The sequence below is a fragment of the Neopsephotus bourkii genome, unplaced genomic scaffold (assembly GCF_033783945.1).
Source record: "Neopsephotus bourkii isolate Nb327-2 ecotype Australia unplaced genomic scaffold, CSIRO-AGI_Nbou_v1 NB_168, whole genome shotgun sequence".
Lineage (NCBI taxonomy): Eukaryota > Metazoa > Chordata > Aves > Psittaciformes > Psittacidae > Neopsephotus > Neopsephotus bourkii.
The window spans coordinates 6,688,094-6,702,913 of NW_026900684.1; the positions used below are offsets into that span (position 1 = coordinate 6,688,094).

Genomic DNA, 14,820 nt, shown 5'->3' on the forward strand with positions numbered 1-14,820 from the left:
TATTAATCAGTATACAAAGAAGCTATATTAGTTCATGTATTTTCTTCAAGGGTTTTCTCTGGCTATTAGTGTAAAGACTGCAATACTGAAGAAATTACTCTGTTGCAGGAATCTGTGCAGCCTGCAGCTACCCTCCTTCTTACTTCATGGCTTTAATTTGTATATAAAATGAAAATAATAAATCCCCTTTTTTAACAGATGGAAAACTATCTTGAGAATGCATCCAGGTGTATATGCAAGGAGGAAAACAGGATGTCTAAGAAATAAAACAGGTACTGGAGACTTCAAAGGGAAAATTAAGGAAGAAAAGAAGACAATAAATGAGGAGATACAGATAGTTGAAAAGCATAAGGCAAATTATCCATCTGAGATATGAACGAAAAAAATAACTGCAGATTTTAATGGCTGAAATTGTGGGGACATCCAAGAAAGACTTTTAAATGAAATGTATTTTCTACCAGCTGGCAGTGTCAATGCACACTTGGAATTTGCTTATATTTGCTGCATTATCTTTGAACAGAGAAAAGAAGAAAAAATAAATTTCAGACACCACAGACAAAATAAGGAATTTTAAAAGACCTATACTGAGCAGTATACTGCATGTATTTCAGGAAAAACCTTTCTTTTTGGTCAGATACTGGATGTGTGCAGCATTACACACTGAATAAAGATTTAACATCAGACATTGCTCTTCCATCATTAAAAGTAGCACAATATTCTATCATAATAACACAAATTCCAGAAAATCTTTTGTGGTGTTGTGTTTAGCCAGTTAAGTACATAAAACTGTGCAGTATCCATTTATGTACATAAACATGCATAAATACATTGAAAAAAGGATTATAAATTAGCATTGTCTTATGCTTGCATGTGTGTATGCACATGCACACACACACGCCAGGTATGTGTAAGGGGAGAAAGAGGCACAAACAAAAATATAGAATCTAGTTTCAGGAAGAAATGCTACATTTTTATGCAAATTCTAATATAAAGAAAATTACATCAAATAAATACCTGGGTATATTTATAAGTTCACATTTAGCCTGAATACAGGGTCTAGTCAAAATACAAAAACTGATTACTTACTAAATACGTTCTGCTACCTACAATTAGATATTAAGCAGGTCTTTCTAACTGTACCCTGAAAACTGACCAGGTACAGGTCAGAAGACATTCATGAAATTCATCATGTCATTCCAAGCTGCCTTAGCTCTGTTGAAGAGTTCAGATGGAGTGAACAGAAATGCTCTTAGATATGACAAATAATTAAAACATCTCCCTTTAGTTCTCTTCCTTCACTTAAGTCCAGTCAGAAGGCAATTCTCCTTATGAGTATTAAAATCATTAATACTAAAAAGCATTAATGTATTAATCTTGATATGACCACAGTTGTATGAATCGAAATGAAATGTAGATAACTAAAACCTGTCTTGCTTATGTAATTTATTCTTTCTGTTTACTCAATGTATTGGATAATGGTGTAATGGCATGCTAAACAAATGTAATACATTTGCACTTGGTTTATTCCAGACTGTCTGTTGGGTACTAAAGAACATTCAAAGACTGAGCTCAAGAGCAGTACTTGAAAACAACAACTGGCTGTCAGTGGTGTAGTTTGTCATTGTTCTACAGACAAAAGGCAGACTGTCAAAATAAACAGCATTTATTCATTTCAGATTTGTGGCTTAGGGCTGAGGAAGGGGAGGGGTCATTCGTAGTAACTGTAAAACACATAAATAATAATAGTAGTCTGCAAATCATATATCAAAGAAAACAGTGGAAGTTGGCAGTGATGGAGGCAAGAAAATGGATGCTTCCAGCACAACCTAATTTACAGCTCTTTGAAAAAAATATATATTTCCTTTCATAACAGTAAAATGGAGTGTTTTGTATTAACTGCTTGTGTGGTGGGTAAGGAAGACAGAACATCCAAATCATGACTTTAATGACTGACTTTAAACAAACTGCTGAGTAGCTTTGTAAACATGATTACTCTGTGCTCAACTGTTGTCATTTTTATTAATTTATTTTTACTAATTAAAAACCATTTAAGATTGATACTGACATCACCTCCTCTAGCTTTTTTGGTTTAAAAATGTCAGCTTTTAAAAGGAATTACACTTCTCTGTGAAAATACTCCAGATTGATATTTGAGCAGAAGAGGCTTCTTTTATTCTAATAGAATGCTTATGTCTGTATTTTTAGAATGGCTCTCAAGTACCTAATCTTGCATTTTAGGTAACAACTTCATGGATAGAAATTCCAAAGCAGACCAATTAGTCTTTTGAGGTTGGCATTAATATTTTTTTTAATCTGAGTGCAATTTTTGAGGCAACCATCATTTTCCTGCTGTCTTGCAAGCCCTTTTTCTGCATTACAAGGCCAAAGTCCTAGCTCAGTGACACAAATTAACCAGATTATAACATCCCCTGGCCAATCTTTTGAGGATCTGCAAAAAAACTGGGAAGAGAAGTGAGAAGAAATGACACTGGCAGATGAGAAGGTGTTCCAAAAGGATACTTCTAACTTCCTACTGCTCAGTGAAAGTCCTGCTTCATTTCATAACCACTCCCAGGGCTGTCCAGAACACTGGTAATATTTATTAGACAGCAACCTCCTCTGACATACCCAGAAAAGACAGATGGATCTGAGGTTTTCCCTGGCGAACCACACAATGTTCACCAGATGGAAACAATACTCCCTATAAAGTTTCTCAGGCATCTTTGCCTACAAATCCTTCCCTCCCAGCATGTCTCAATTCCTATCAGGAACAAGGGCATTAAAGGGCTGAGGAAAGGACAGGTATGTCCAAGAAACTGAAATTGCATTTCAGCACAGATCTCATCTGTGAAAAGCTTTATATAATTTGCTGGAGAGAGAATGGAGTGAAAAAGATGCCCTGTATTAAAAGAGTAGGGTGCCATACCAGTATATCAACCAGCAAACATTATTATAGCATCTACTGGTTTGGGTAAACTGGAGGAGCAGAGTTCAGGAGTTGTCAGAAGGCAACATGCCTGGCAGTGCAAGGGAATCTCACCGAGAATGAATGTACACGACCAGATCTAAGATAAGCTTTGGTGATTCTTGCCTTAATAAGATAGGATTTTTATTAATGGATTTTAAAATTGAGAGACCCCTGTTTGGGGAGTCACAATGTGAATGTATGTGAAAATGGGACACACATGTAAAGCTTTACATGTTCAATACCCATAGCTAGTAGAAATAAAAAAAGCGTGCTGAAAAATTAATGTTTAAAAACTAATTGCTATCTATCTTGTTAGGAAAGACTAGTAAAATTAGAAAAAATACGCCTTGCAAGATTAAACTATGCTCTGAGAAGAACTGGAAAATTTGGAATTAATTTTAAGTAAATAACTGCCAAACAAGGGCCTTGTTCTTCTAGAAAGAACATTTTTCAGTGCAAGCTCAACTACACTGCTCTAACATAACTCCCCATAGCTAGGTGAGAGAATTTCATCTAACGTTATTGCTAATACCAACAAACAGCTAGAACATTTCAAGCCAGAATTACTTAGTTTATCTGAAAACAGTAAGAAATCTAAGCACATTTCTCTACTTAGAAATATGTTTTTAGTTAGAAAAGATGTATATTGAAATAATGAAAATACTCTTATCTGTATTGACTTTCCTATGACTTCTTAGATGTTCTCTTGACCTTTTTCCAACCCCCTTCTACCTGCCTTTACGTATGTAAATACATACATATGTAGGCCCACAGTACTGCTGCTCTTCTGGGTTCGGAGCTCTGTTTAAATTCAGCTTAAAATGAAAAACCAAGATATTGATAATACACCACTCCCTTAAGCAGACTACTAAGTTTCTTAGTTTCCTTTTCCTGCAAAATCTGTCTGTCCTGTTGTGTTACAAAAGCCTGGAATGTTGTAACTGAAAAGACCAAATTTGTGTGCATTTTCTTGGTTAATTTTTTCCTTTGAGGGATCTGTTAAAAATTCAAAGTTCACCCTTCCGCAATCTTCCTGAAGTCAGTCCCTTTTACTCAGGAATGAAAGCTTGTGTGTCTGAACGTACACGATATTATCCCAGGCTCAGTCAGGTACGTGGTTCTTGTAGCATCCTGTGTGCAGTTATTCAGAGTGACAAACAAATGCAGGCATTAAAGAGCAACAATAACCTTCATTCTCATTACATTAGTACGCCAGCTCTCTCAAATGAAGGCAGATTTTCCCTAACAAGATCAGCTAAGCACAGATGTAAATGCATCAGTGTCACTCACAAACTATGATCATGGACAGCGTCAGACAGTGGACAATCACTCACAGAACAACACAATCACTCTGTAGTTAATGCATGTCACTACTTATTTGCAGGGAAATTTTTGAAACCAGAATTTGCATGGCCTATTTGAAATTTCCCTGAGCTGAATACCTAGCATTTAGCTTTCTAGTGGGAGTGGGGACAGTAACACTGCTTGCAGCAAACTGCCACAGTCATTTGTTCTGCTTCAGTGCTGTTTGACTGTCACAGCCTGTCATGTAGGAAGAAAGCACGACACCTAACCCCCTGTGACAAGGTTTAATCACCTCTATTACTTCTATTGGCTGTTCAAGCCACCTTGGGGTGTGCAGCTCACAGTTACAGATCTAAAAGTTCCTAGCTTTATAAATGAAAAGGCTGAAGTCTGATTTGAGCTGATCAATCATTTAATACACAGTTGAAAGCAACTAGAAAGATTAAGCAAATAACACTCATGCAATGCTTGAGGTAATTTCTTAATTTTCATAACTTTTGTATCATTAGGCATATTTTTCTTCAAGATTACTTTTTTTATGAACTGCCGGTATCAACATCTATTCATATTGTGAATTTCTTGGTATTTCTTTCTAGCAATGGTTATAAGGTGGACATGTATGCAAACCAGCCGTATTTGAGATCCATTTGTTTATGCCAAATTAAAGTGACATAGGTAAATACTGTATCATTATGGTATATCTGGCCCAGTGTTAATGCAGGCTCAAAGGCTGAGGGAAGGAAGGTTTAGAATAATCCTTGTTCAAAGGAAAGGTTAAACTTAAGCCTGCTTCCTACAAATCAGTACCAATTAATAAAAACTTCATATATGCCTGATCTATTAAAAAAAACAACTGTATCAACTTCGCTGTTCCATACGGTAAAATTCATGCTGGCTTAAGATTTAACTTTTTGAGACTGCAGTCTACTTAAGTCTGAAGGGCACATGGGTCATTCATCCAGTGCTTTTGCTTACACCAAAAGTTACACATCCTTCTCTAGAAGACCAGATAACACACAAATCATACTTTGAACATTAACAGATTTGTTTGTTTGAGCTGGTCTTATTAAATGTAAGGTGTATTACTGGGACAAAGAAATCTGATTTCAATATAAAAATGTATTAACCCACAGTGAACTTAGCTTTAGCAAGGTAATCTAGTATTATTAAATTTTAATTACTCCATAAGGCCAATCTTAGGTCTGATAAAAGATGTTAGTGTGAAACTTTACAATGAGAGATTTTCTAATGCTTTTGAAAATCGTTAACACTGGTATTTGAATTGATCTGTATTTGTAAACACTGCATTTGTTTCACATGGACTGGGTAGGAAACAAGTACATCCTGACAGCTTGGTGGATCGATAATGTTGAACAAGGATTTATACCCTTATATCCCTTTTCTAGCCCAGTTCTGAAAATATCTAAGCAAAAGCCCATCCTATAGAGCCAGCAGTTGATAAGACACTAAATGGCCCCTCATTTAGGGCTCAGGACATAGCAAGTAATCATGCCACTTCCATCACACACCTGAAAAGGCTCCTAACATATCAGTGGGGACATTTTTTTAAAAGTCGAATATAAAAAAAAACCACCACAGCTACAATTGCCTGTACTGCTTGTGATTAAAATTTTCTAACAAGTGATTTCAGGTGAAATATACAGTCTTGGGCCAGAGCATTTTAAAAGTTGCAAAAAGCATGTGAATGTGTGAATGGGTGAAAAGCGCATTACATAAGGTTTTTAATTTTTCATGAACATCTTATCTGATGGGAAGAGAGATTATTTTTACATTTTCAGATATAAACACACCTGGAAAAAAAAGACAAAAAAAAGACCAAAGAAAAAAAGACATGTTTAAAAAGAGCGCCTATGTCTAATTTTAAGTTACATTCTTACTCAACCAGTGAAGAGAAGCTATTATTTCTGATACTGTCATCATTACCAGGAGTTTTACATATTTTCTATTATTAAAGACAAAAACTAACTTACATTTTCTTAAACCTAGCACACACCTGTAAAATTTCATCTAGAAATAACCAAATATAGTACCCTACCAGCTGCATACAGATACATGAGGGTTGCTGTAGCTAACCCCTCACCAGAACACAGCTCATGCCAGCACTTATTTCTGGTGGGTTAGAAGGCTAGCTCATCAGCTAGAGCTTTAAACTATACATGCTCCTTCATACCTTCTGTCCACATAATTAGACTTGATTTTCTCTTCCCCCAATTCACTTATGAATGCTGTATGGGAATAGAGGTCAGATCATTGCCACTGTCCTGTCACCCTGAAAGTAAGTTCATGAAATTTGAATACTGGACCACCTATCTGAGAAATCTGGTTTCCTGAGTTGTCCAGTCACACAGAATAGTTTCAACAATTTTCACAAATTGAAAGGGATGAGTATTTTTAGTCCTTTTCCCTCTACATTGTGAATGTGTGGCATTCACAATGAGATAAATAATAAACCTAAACTTTTAAGATGCAATTTTTTATTTTTTTTTTTTAAATAACCCTACACAATATTCTAGGCAAGGATATTGATGTGAATCTTTGGATATGCATCATAACAGCAGATTTTCACATCAGGTATTTGATTCCATCTCTGAACTCTGAAGCTTCTGCGGTGTGAGTGGCAGCAGGAAATGGCTTTCAAACTCTTCCTAACAGATGGAATAAAATCTGCCAGGTTATTAAATTACCACACAACTATTTTTAGTTTCCATTTCTAAATCCTTTTTCTTCTTTTGTCATATAATATGTCATTGCTAATCGAATCACTAAAGCATTACTATTTTGAAAAACAGAAGCTTACATTTGCAGTTTATTATCCTTTGCCCTGAACATTTTTTATTGCTGCTTTATTTTTCTCCTAAAGTTATGCAGTAGTTATACAAATTTGTATTTTAGAAAAATGGTGAAAGTAAGTCAAAACATCAGTTTATAGGAGTTACAGGCATTAAAAATGCCTTAATGCTGAATAATTGCTGTGACCACTTATCTAGGCTGCAGTCTCAGATTAAAGACAACCCTTTGCTGAAAGCTAACAAGTAGAAATGCCCTCTTAATCACTATGAAACCAAAAGAAAATTCCTTAGCTGGCTGTGGAAAACCATATCAGAGGTGCAGTATATTTTAGTTTTGATGAATTGTGCTTAGGAAGAAGAGGAAGCTATTCAACTATTGTGAAAACAAAAGCAATTGTTTCCTCCTGTGAACTCTGTCATAGTGACAGATTTTCTCGGTGTAGAGAGAATCCTTTGAAGGCAAATTTACTTGTAATTCAAGTGTTATGGGTAAAAAAAGTAAAAAATTGTCTTTTTATTCATGCACCGACCTAAAAACTAATTCCTTTCTTACATGAGGCCTGCAGGTGTACTGGAGACATATATATAAAAAAAAAAATAATTAAGCATTGTTTGCTAGCATTACCATAGTAATGTTTAAGCTAGTTTGCTAGCATTTACCATAGTAAATATTACAACACTGAGAAGAACTATATTAATTGCAATGTGATCAGGCAACTGGTTTTACTTAAGGACAGCAAGCTTTAATCAACTAAGAAGTCAAATGGAAACTTGCAAATTGATCCCATTATCTGATTTTCAACAGCACATCAGACAATAGAAAGCCTCAGATTGAACATGAAAATGCAACAAAAAAACCCTTTAGATTGGAGTGACACTGTACAGCAGATCTGTGGCTTCTCAAAGCTATACTGATTTACACCACTGCCAAAAACAATGTAAAATAATGAGAGAAAACCCAACTCTATTGAATTGCACAGCTAAGAAATAGGTTTGTTTGGGTTTGTTGTTGGTTGGTTGTTTTCTTTTTTTTTTTTGCTTTTGAGACCACTAACCTGACTGGTGCTCAGCTACAAATAAATGTACCAATGGACAAGGCTTCTAATTTCTTTCAAACAGGAAACTGCACACAGATGTCAGTTAAGGAATGGAACCTGCTGAATCTTTTTCAGTCATACATGTAGAATGTGAAAGAACTTCAGAAAACGGATAGTAAGGTATGATTTCTTAGCAGCGGTAAACATCATGCATTTTAAGACTTGACTACATAGGTTTTTCTATACCTATATCATATAACTGATGAAAAAATAGCAGAGCTCATCACTTTTTTCAACATTTCCAGTTATTTAGTATCTTTGATTTTATGCTTTGTAGAAGAAAAATATAACAGGAGCTCTCAGAATCCTGTGGTTTTGTCTTCCTGTTAACTTCTCCTTTGATGACCAGGAAAACAAACAAACAAACCCAAACCCAACCAACCATGGACACTTCAATTTTTCAAAAACAATTATTCTGAAAGATAAATTGATAAATTTGAAGGGGTTTATAAATGATGTGTCTCTTCTGAATGGGAAGAAGAAAAATTGTGCTTTCAAAAGATAAACTAACAGCAAAGCCTCCTCTAGATGCAAGGCTCCCAGGTAAGAGGAGTTTCACAAAGATCTGTAAGAGTTGAACACCAGTTTTGTTCGATGAAAAGAAAGAATTTATGGAATATTGTTCTTCAGAGATGTATGTCTTTCTTTGTTTATTTTGGGAAAAATGGTATTAAAATAGTATGCTCCAGATCTCCAAAACCAATGGTCTTTGGAGTTTAACTGCCACATAAATCTAAATCCAATACTAAATAGAAATCTCCCTTTTCTGTGATAGTCTTAGCAACAAAGTAGTTTATTGGTGGAGTAATTAGGTACATAGAAATTATAATTTATATTTCTTTAATTTAAAATTTAATATTTTGCAGTTATTTCAATATGATACTGCATTGTTTAAATTATAGCATAATAATTTATTCCTGCAGAACTCACTGGCACTAGGCCTTTGGCCTTTTGCCTAACAATACACTAGACAAGAAATATTACATTGTAACTCACACCCTGTCATGCCTTACTGCTTAATTAAAGCATAACCCTTCATGACATGACAAGCAATTTGACTGTTACCATAATAGATTATTATCCCACCTAACATATTTTAGTTTTACAACCTATTCTTCTTTGTACATGCACTGGAAAATACCAGGACAAATACATGTATTTTTCTTTAACTGTGAAGTGTGAAGATATTTAGGAACAGTAGCTAAGAAAACAAAGGTACATTTTTTTTTAGACCTGTTTCTTAAGTAAACTTGGGCTTTTTTGCTTCACAATTCCTGCAAAAAATTAGCAAAATACTAAGATTCAAATATCAGACTAGTTGTCTGCCTGTATTTTATTGTACTGCTTAGCTACCTAAATGGTAACGATATCCTAACGTGGTGAATTCTAATGTGGAACTAAACCAACAATGAAGGTGAGCTCATATTGTTTTTAAAATCCCAAAGAAGATGACAGATAAATTTTGTTGCAATATTAACTAATCTGTGTTCAACATTAAGCAATTCTTACAACACATTTCTCAGGAATTACTTGTTGAATCACTTTCTTAATAAGATCTCTCCCTTTCTAGTATTTTTCGTACTGAAAAGTGATAATATAGAAAAGGCAATCCGTTGTTATTAAAACACATCTGATTATGACTAAAAAAAGGACTACGTGAAATTCTACATTTGTAAATGCCAATGGAAATCTCACTGACTTCAGGGAAACATTCATTCACAAGGTGAAATGGAAATATGTGTCAACAGCTATGAAAACACATTTTTATATTCCAGCTTACATTATAATTATTTTAATTAATATTAGATAGTTTATTAATGCTTTTTCATGGCCTGAAAGCATGCAATACAAAACAGCCATTAGGCTATTAGTAATCTTTTACTTTTGGCAACTACAAATTCAAAATTAAAATAAGCAAGCATGGAACTCTGAAGTTCTGTGTGAACAAAGCCTGGATTACTTGATAAGACATAAAGGCAATGGCTACAAAATGCACACAAAACAATTTTTGCACAGAAATTACATATATGATACCTAATAGATGTCCTACCAGTTTCATATAATACCAAGGTGCAACTTAATGAGGTTCCACCGAACTCTGTATGTCTGCAAGGTGACCGGGTTGTCCCTGGAACTCTATCTCTGCTATAACTATAAAATGCCTATGATGTGACTGTGATATAACTGAAACAGCTGCAGTCTTTGATCATATGCTGGCAGTTCAGGTACAGATGCAGAATGTGTAATAAGGGCACACTTAGTTAACTTGACTGATGTTCTGTTATTTTACAGGTTCCAAAAGCCAAAGGAGACTAGGCTCCACCATGCTACCCTGAGAATAATTTATTGTTGCAACTATTCAAAATGAAATACCTATCATTAATGTCTAACTGATTATCATAAGCAAGAGACAAACATTGGCCTCAGTTTAACCGACATTTGCTATGGTCTTCAAAGCCAGTAATATAGCTAGAACTATTATTTTGAATTAGCACAAAATACATTTTAACTACAGTTTGAAACAGCTGTCAATACTCAGTGTATGCATATGCTTCCTGTTACTAGGTATTTCCACATATATACAGCCTATGAAACTTACAGTGAGCTTTTGCCATTTCAGGAGTATAAAAAACAGATTCTGAAGGTGTGATAATAAAGTCAGACCTTGACAGGCAGTGACTGTGTAATGTTGTACAGAAGCATCTTTGTTCTTCTTAACAAATCAAACCATTTTGGTTCTACCAAACCATTTGGGTTTTAAACAATTCACCTTTCTCAAAGTAACCAAATTAAAGTGCATGTTCTTTCCATGTGCCCAGCAACAAAGAGAAAAAAATTACTTAATGCCTGTTATGCCTCTATTCATGCAACATTAAAGTTTGCAATGGATTGCTTTGGACAAAAATTATATCACAAGGAAGATGAAATTACATTCTCATAAAAAAGAACCCAACACCCAAACTAATAGCTTTGCACTAATCCTAAAAGTATGAAGTTATTCCAGATATGAAGGGCATTTACAAAAGCCACTTTTTTACACTTCATTTCCCTTTTTTCCCTAGCCTCCACTTATATCTCTGTTCCTCTAATTCTAAATTTAAGTCTTGTTTCATTTTGTCCTCATATTTTTATTGGAAGAAATACAAAGGCCTGGACTCTAAGTCACTCTGCTCCCATACTCCCAGTTTGCTTGCTTCTGTAGTCTTGCACAGGAAATTCATAACCTTGTTGGACACAAAGGGGATGTTACAAAGTCAGTGTACTGCTTTGATGGGACCTCCCTCTGTCCAGCACCTGCCTTATGAAATCCTGGGTTTAGATTTCCTTTCAATCCATTTCTCTATAGCCTTCGTACTTCAGTTGAAGAGTAAAACGTCTCAGCAGTTAAACAGTCCCTAGCCCACACATATATCTATGTTTACATATTTCCCATAGATCTAGTCACTTTTGATCTAGATACAAACACCTAGATCTCTTTCTATTCCATTTCTATAATCCTAAAATATCATCTCAAATATGTTTGGTTCCTCTCCCCCCCCCCCCCCCCATACTGTGAATGCTTCCTATTTCTAGAAAAGAGTATAGATACCAGATAAGTTTAAAACAAACTCTGAAACTGGACAGATTTCTGCCACGAAAGTCTAATGTCTATTTTAAGAGCTCCATTTTCACTGAAATTTTTTATAAATCACCAGAAATTAAAGTTATAAATAAGGAATAAATCAGTTCATTTTAAAGTGTTCTGTTACCTAGACAGTCAAATAAAAAGAGGTCAGGCAAAAGCTGATTTCCAAGACCAAATAAGATATTATTGTAACCTGGATTACTGTTTAAAACATAGATAAAACTTTATGTTTGGCCTCATTTCCAGGTTTGGTTGTTTTTTTTCCTTGGCTGCTTGTAGTACTTCCTATGTACCATTTACCATGAAATTCATCTGCTAAATCTCTCTCTGATACATTCTAGTGCATCTTGTTCCCCTCCATCAACCATGTTCTTATCAGTATTTTTTGTTTCAATGGACTTCAGCTTGGATGAGAACATTAGACTTTATTCAGTGACTTCATCTTAACTGACTCCAGAATAATACAGTTAAACTAAATGCTAAATTGAATCCTAGAAATAAGCGACTGCTTAACAAATACTAGAAAGTCACCACTTCCGACTGTGGGTCAGAATTAAGAGAACATTTACAGATAAAACACTGCTTGCACAGTGAAGTATCTAATTTCCTTACCAAACAACTTCTGTTCCGAAAGTCTCTATTGCTATGCAACACTAATAGCAAACCAAAGCATTGAGCACTGACTTGTCAGGTGTGCTTGTTTTTCAGTACTGAATACTGTCTCATTATTCAACTGTACATTATGGAATTAAAAATGTTAATTTTCATAGTAAAGCAAATGTTACATCTGAAACCTGAAGAGTTGACACTCATAGTAATAACTGCTCACTAGTTCTGCAAGACTTTTCCCCTCAGGAAAATACACATGACAGAAAAATAAGTGCTCTTATGCTGGTTTGTTCTCCTACCTTTTCTGATGAGTTGGCTGCAGAAAACTGTATAAATGGAAAGCTCAATTAGTGTAATTTATGTATCCTTGGATGTCAATCATTACTGTTGAGAGGTGGGACTTTCAGGATCTCTGTGCATTAATTAAGAGCTCATCTCAGAAGAATAGACATTACACCTAAGGACCAAAAATAAGTTTTAATTAGAGCCTAGAAGACAGTATGTCATCTACTCATAAAACCAGTTCCTCACTTAAAAAATGAACAGCTATGGGACATTATAAGTAACAATGCAAAAGGCTTGTACTTAACTTCAGAATACAGAAGTATTTTCATATATAGGTCTGCCTAGAAAAAAACTGGACAAGTTCTGTGTGGACACCATTTTAATTTTAGCTAGGCAGTATGAATGCCAACGTGATTATTAGACCCCTGTCGAATTATGGCTGCTGAGCCATGTCAAGGGAAGGTTACTACAGAGCTGAAGTTAGACTGTATTTCTCTCATAGCCAGGCCTTTTTGACCAGGCTATCTTCTGGATGCATATGTAAGAGGCAAAACAATGCAGGGCAAATGGCTTGTACAAAGCATCAGTTTCATTCACTGAGCAATACAATATTCAGGCAGTTGTTGGCTGTCCTTAGATAAGTCAAGGCTCGGGAGAGGTTTAAAACTGGCTGGGCTAACTGGTGTCAGCTGCCGAGAGAGCTTTGCTCATGGCATGACTTCTCTGAGGACAATCAAATATTCTTCTAGGACTCACTAGGGAAATAATGCATAAATAATTGATTATATCATTTATAAATTAAAGGAAGGAAAGCAAATTTTAAAAGCTGGTCTGGAAAATAAACATGTCAGCTAATAACTCAGGCATGAAAAGGGGTAAAATTCAGAGAAAAAATAAGTTTATATTCTAAAGAACAAGAAAAAATTTGTTTGCTGATGGCTGAAATAAGAAATATAATGAAAAAAACAAAAAACCAAAACCCCCAAAGCAACAGACTGGTCTAGGAAGGATTAAACAAGGAAAAAAAATAAAATAAAAATTCAAGCTCCAATATGGAATAGCAAAGAAAAAAAACCAAAACACCTCAAAAATGGGATTTCAGTGTTACAAATACTGTAGTTCACTAAAGGACTGAAGCTAATACACAGATTACAATACAATTAACAATAATTATAAAAGTTATTGCACAGAAAAAAAAAAAGCAGAACGGGAAGGCATGTCAAAAGATTTACTATGCATTCTAGAGGAGCAGAACAAGTGTTATGACCTTCTTCATTGCCATTATATTTCATGGTCTTTTAGTAAGGTATTTTTAAGTAGTTATGAGACAGACATTTTTCTCAAACACTTGTTTGAGAAACACATGCTATAAATTTTTTACCTAATAAATATACCTGAGGAGTAATGAAAACAAGCAGCAAATACAACAACAAAAAGATGTAGCTGTTGTTGGTAGGTTTTTTAAACTGCTTCCTTTTAAGTAATAGTGTGTGCTGAAACCAATACCACAGTGAGGGAACAATCAGCCTTTCAAAGACATTCAGAAAAATGTGGAAACACTTTATGATGACATCATTCAGAAAATTTATGCTAATGTCATTACAATATATTTCTAATAATTCTTGCCCAAATGCTTTTTCACAGATTTTTTTTCAGCCAATACAAATAGAAGAACTTTCCAGAATTTGCTGACTTGCAATATTACTATCTGTACTAGAAGATTTGAGTAAGTAGACCATCAAATATGATGGCAGTAAACACCAATATGTCCTTGCAAATGTTAACACTGAAACTCGATGTTTAAAAGTTCAATTAGGAGTGTGACCAGCAGGTTGAAGGAGGTGATCCTGCCCCTTTATTCTGCTCTCATGAGACCTCACTTGGAGTATTGTGTGCAGTTCTGGTGTCCTCAACATAAAAAAGACATGGAACTGTTGGAACAAGTCCAGAGGAGGGCCACGAGGATGATCAGGGGACTGGAGCCCCTCCCATATGAAGATCAGCTGAGAAAGTTGGGGCTGTTCAGCCTGGAGAAGAGAAGGCTGCGTGGAGACCTCATAGCAGCCTTCCAGTATCTGAAGGGGGCCTATAGGGATCCTGGGGAGGGACTCTTCATTAGGG

At 35.2% G+C, this 14,820-nt stretch overlaps 1 protein-coding gene across 1 annotated transcript in view; it reads right to left on the minus strand.

The window, feature by feature from the left end:
- The window catches only part of TENM3 (teneurin transmembrane protein 3), a 1,300,329-nt gene that overhangs the window by 599,595 nt on the left and 685,914 nt on the right, over positions 1–14,820 (minus strand). The window contains exon 6 of the mRNA XM_061372205.1: positions 12,714–12,871. The gene's annotated coding sequence lies outside the window, so the exon portion shown is untranslated. The remainder of the gene's footprint in view (positions 1–12,713; positions 12,872–14,820) is intronic.